This window comes from Taudactylus pleione, unplaced genomic scaffold (assembly GCF_031769625.1).
Source record: "Taudactylus pleione unplaced genomic scaffold, aTauple2 ptg000116l, whole genome shotgun sequence".
Lineage (NCBI taxonomy): Eukaryota > Metazoa > Chordata > Amphibia > Anura > Myobatrachidae > Taudactylus > Taudactylus pleione.
The window spans coordinates 9,512,112-9,517,566 of record NW_028284518.1 but is presented as its reverse complement, the minus strand read 5'-3'; the positions used below and the strand labels follow the sequence as shown (position 1 = coordinate 9,517,566).

Sequence of the window (5,455 nt, the reverse complement as noted above, 5' to 3'; positions counted from 1 at the left end):
CCTCACAATATTGTTTTTAGGCCAAAAGGTTGCACCGAGGTAGCTGGTTGACTATGCTAAGCAACACAAGTGGGCGGCACAAACACGTGGCCCATCTAGGAGTGGCACTTCAGTGGCAGACAAGATGGCAGTTTGAAAAACTAGGCCCCAAAAGGCGATGCGAGGTGACTTATTGCTTCACCCATCGACTGCTGCTGCTGGGCACAGGACGGGACTCAGGAGAGAGATGGGCGCCGCCGAGGCTGATACGACGCTGTTGGTGGGGAACTCAGATCCCAGGGCCACCGAGGAGATCCTGTTCGAGCTGTTTCTGCAGGCGAGTCCTGCAATTAACGTTAAAATTCCAAAGGACAAGGATGGAAAGTTGAAACAATTTGCTTTTATCAATTTCAAACATGAAGAGTCTGTTCCCTATGGAATGAGTTTGTTAAATGGAATCAAACTCTTTGGGAGGCCGCTGAAAATTCAATTCAGATCAGGAAGCAGCCATGGCTACGCAGAAACAAATAGTGCAGCCTACTTGCCACAAGGAAATATCAGTTTTACTGGAAACATCAACACATGACCACAGGCATGATGGCAATGGGGAGTTCATGAAATACTCTGAACTTTCACCTCCTGTTCCAAACTATCAGAGATCTTACTCTTCTCCGGACAATCTTCAAAGACAAGCAATGATGAATAACTTATATAGGTCGGAAACCCCTCATGGATCCAGCACAGCAAAGATGGCCCAACCCAGTTACTCGCCATCACATTATCCGCCTCACCAAAGTTGGTACAGTCACGGATCCGATCATTCTCCCCCACACAGATATGATTCCTCTTCCAGCCACCGATCCAGTAGAAGCCATAGCTCTTATCCTTATCAAAAGGAGAGTTACCACAGTAGCAGAGACGCATATTACAGAGGAGGTCAGGAGGAGCACTATCATGGCACTAATGGCTGGATTCCAAACCAGAGAAAAGAACCTAGGTGGCATTCATATCGCCACAAATCTGTCACGGTCATGTCTACTTTTTACTGGATCTCTGTTTGGCCAGAAGTCTCTCTTCTTTTACTTCTACGAAAAAAAAGCCTTTCCTTGAACTGTTAGGTGTCCTCTAAAGGACCAGAAAATAAAGCTGCAAAATATTATTTTAGTATTATGGGCAGATGGTTATATTCTCATATTAATTTTTTTATGGCTCACATTGTGGGGGTTTTAAACAAGGTTTTTTTAAAAAATTATTCAATGCAAGAAAATACCTTTTAATCGAAAACTTAATGTAAAGAGAAAAATATACCCTGTTTTAGAAGAACAGCACATGTCCTATTCTCAAGCAAATGAAAAAAGTTATATTAAATTAAATCTACAACTACACGCATTAAAGGCATGCTATATGTGAGCTGAAAGGGCCTCACCAGTTCCTAGTGAATGGATGTGCTGAATGTAAGTTCCACCCACACATTCACTGCCTGTATTGCACATAGGTATTTGATCAACCTTAGTGCTTACACAATATGAGCAATCTAATCCAAAAATATCAGCCCAAATCACTAATCAAAGGACAGCAGTCAGTGAAATGTTGACCTCAGACGGCTGAATATCATACATGGGGGTCTGTGTGTTGGGCCTTTGCGGGAGAGAGGAGGTGGACTGAGATAAAGTACCGGCCAGTCGGTATTTGTATGAGTGTACCCCTACAGCAGACAGGGCAGCCCCTGTAAAAATTATTTGTATGAGTGCACACCTACAGCAGACAGGGCTGCCCCTGTAAAAATTATTTGTATGAGCGTACCCCTACAACAGACAGGGCAGCCCCTGGACAACACAGCACTACAGCCAGCCAGCCAGCCAGCCAGGCCCTATGGACAGGACAACAGCCAGCCCCTATATGCACAAGGACAACAGTAGCCAGCCCCTATGTATATATGGACAACAGTAGCCAGCCAGCCAGGCATTGCATAGGGAGCACTACAACTGTGGGCATTGCATGTAAGGGATCCTACTACTGTGGGAATTGCATGTAAATGGCACTACTACTGTGGGCATTATGGGCAGTATTGTGGGTATTGTATATAAGGGGCACTCATGTGTGACTTAATGTGAATAAGTGACTGTAACATGTGGTGTAATGTGTATTCGGGGCACTGTGTGTGGTATAATGTAATTAAGAATGTGCTACTGTGTGGCATCATTTGAATTGGAGTTACTATTGTGCGGACATGCCCTTTTCTTGTGTGACCACGCCCCTTTTTTGGCCCCTGTATAAGAAATGGGAGGGAGGGCTAAAATTTATAGCACCAGCCCTGTATAGAGGACTGTGTGCCTGTTATTTGCTCTGACGACATCGGTCCCTGAAGAGTCTTGCTCTTAGCTCCCTCAATGTGAACTGGAGGTATAGCAGCTGAGAGGAGCCAAATAGAAAAACCCAGAAGGAGTCAACATTTCAGCAAAGGCAAATGCAGGGGAGGTTTCTAATTGCCCAGATCCCCCAACCCACAGGTACGGCTAGCCCACCCACTTACATTATGACCACAATAGCAGTTTTATATACAGTAATACAATTTTATTACAGCTGTGACCACAATATGCAGTATAAGGAACAGAACATAGCTGAGAGTGTCTTAGCGTGAGGTGGGAGACTGTGCGCTTAGTAAGCTCTGATCTGTTTCCTACTGGTTATATTATGCATGTATATTTTTAATGGGATATTTAAACTCTTCCTGACCACTTATGTTATTTTATGAGATAAATATGTGTGATACAGAAAGTTACATTTGTGAGATTCACTCCCCTATAGCCTACACCATAGACCAGTGTTTTCCAAAGTTGGCCCTCAGAGATCCGTATAAGTGCATGTTTTCCAGATCTACTCAGTAAAATATTTAGCACATACTTGCCGACTATATAATATTCCTCTCCGGGAGATGCCTGAAGAGGTGAAGCAGGTAGGCAGAGTTGGGGGTGGGGGTGACCGGATTGTGTTGTTAAGCCCCGCCCCTTGTGGAAAGTGTGCTGTTAAACCCCACCTCCTCGTGGGAATTTGTTGTGATTATGCATATTTCAACTAGGGGGTGGGGCTAAATGATGTGATTCTCATAGAATCGCGCCATTAGGCCCTGCCCCAACACTCAGATCCCTGCTAACATTTTCCCAATTCTGCCCACTTCACTAGGAAGTGGGCAGAATGCGGGAGAAGTGCCTACCCATCCGGGGGTGCATGGGGTTACCCAAAAAATTAGGAGCCTCCCGCAAAAACCGGGGAGGGTAGGCATGTATGATTTAGCACCACTTATGGATCTTTTAAAATGTGTCAGCCAGTAACGTTTACATCTGCTCACTGCTGTCCTGTAGACCATCTATAGCATTATTTACTAATACTGTATACATACACTATCCAGTGTATAGGGAAACCAGTGTGCCTATATATGTCCAGGGTCAGTGATATAGTAGGTTCTTTTGTTGCACCCCCAGACTCCATCGGCTTATCTCATTCAGCCCATGAAACATTATACTGTGTTGCACCTAACAACCTCTATTCAGTTTAATGTTTTCCTAAGTATTTCCTCTCTAGGAGGTAGATTTACTAGTGTGCAGGTTTTAGAAGTGGAGTTGTTGCCCATAGCAACCAATCAGATTCTAGCTATTATCTTCTAGATGGTGCTAGATAAATGATAAGTAGAATCTGACTGGTTGCTAGGGGCAACAACTCCACTTCTAAAAACCCACATTTTAGTAAATATACCCCTAGATGTCAACTTTTTTGTAAAATGTAGCTGCAATACAACTTAGCTTGTATGGAGATTTTGCTTCTAAATAGTTAATTTATCAGGTTTAGCAGTATGTACTTCAAATTTAGCATTACAGATATATTGTAAAAGTTTTGGGTACAGCACTTCTTTGTGGAGTCTTCTAAACAAATATAATGCAGTAATAGAGTAATATCAACTCAATGACTTGTACTCAGGGGCCCCGAGAGGGGGGGGGAGCGGGTACAGATTACCTGGGCTCGGTCTTCCTGAGGGGCCCAGCGGGGGCCCGGGTCCAGCGCCACCCCCCCTCCCTCACAGCAGCCCAGCACACAGCAGTCTCCTATGCCTGTGGGGAGGAACGATCACCTTGAGCCGTGCTGAGGGGGCTCTGAGCGACCCCGCAAGCGGCGCTGCAAACTTTTTTTTCCCGGTATGGGGGTGTGGCCAAGCCTCCCGCGACTAGGCCACACCCCCTGTTACCCGGGCCTGCCACGGCACTTGGTGGGCCTGCTTGTACTACTGCAAATCCACTTACTACATTTAATCATTATTAATGAGGACTTAACAAATATGAATTATCCCTTCCTCTCCATTGAGATAAGTGTATTAGTGTAATGATAACATTAGTAAAAACAAATACTATTGTGACCTTTAACAGTATACAATGGTATTTGTATATATATATATTCTTGTAAAGTTAATATATGTATTAGTAGGTACCCTATATATAAAGATATTATAGAAATGTAATATATTATATACAGTATCTTTTATGCATGAATGTTAAAACAAACATTGGTGGCAGTGATTGTGAAGAAGCTCTACAGCAGCCCTCATGCTAGGGAAAGGTCTGGAAGACCATGAACCGTGCTGAGGAGAGGGGGAGCGTGAGACACTGACCAGTATAAATGGCTGGCAAGGGGAGAAGTGCAGGTGCAGCGGCAATTATCTGAGAGGGAGATGGAGGACTAGAGGTACTGGACGGGTGATCTGGAGCTGAGGAGAAACCAAGATTCATCACAGAGAGGACAAAGAAGGAATGGTGGAAGGTCTGGCAGGTGTGAGAAGAGGAGAGAGACCTGGAAGCCAAATAAGCCTGGAGAGATGATCCGGGGGAGTGGCCTGCTAGTGCTTTCCATGAATTGAGGTACTGAGGTAAGAGGCATACACAGTCTGAACAAACTCATCCCTTCATTCATCACTGAAATAGTACACCAGACAAACTAACTAATGCAGGGAGGTTATCACTTCACTACAACTGCATTTAACTCCTGCCTAGCTCTAACAAGAGAAAGACAGCTAAATGCTAGTTCAGTGATTGGTGTAAGAGGCGTACTAGTGACAGACAGATAATCCCCATTTATGTATAAGCCTTTTTATAAGCAGCCAAACAAGCATAAAAGGGATCCATTCAGAGCTCAATTACTTATAAAAAGATCTAGGAGAGACATGGGGCGTATCCATAATGGGTGCAGTGTGTGCGGTGCACACGGAACCCTGGTCCAGGGGGCCCACACCACACACCCTGCACCCATACTTTTTATACTTTGAAGTCCCACGTCATCCAGAGTAGCACTAAAAAAAATGCCTGGAAAATTGCCGCCGTGTCCATTTTACAGGCATTTTGCACATACGCAGTAGGGAAATCACCGGGAAAAATGGCTGCCACGCATCTATGGTGACCTGTGCATGCACAATAGACTACAGACACAGACT

The 5,455-nt window shown here is 44.5% G+C and overlaps 1 pseudogene; it reads left to right on the top strand.

Moving 5' to 3' along the window:
* Positions 1-226: 226 nt before the first annotated feature.
* On the top strand, positions 227-1,097 carry LOC148524751 (RNA-binding protein 7 pseudogene; annotated as a pseudogene).
* Positions 1,098-5,455: the final 4,358 nt, after the last annotated feature.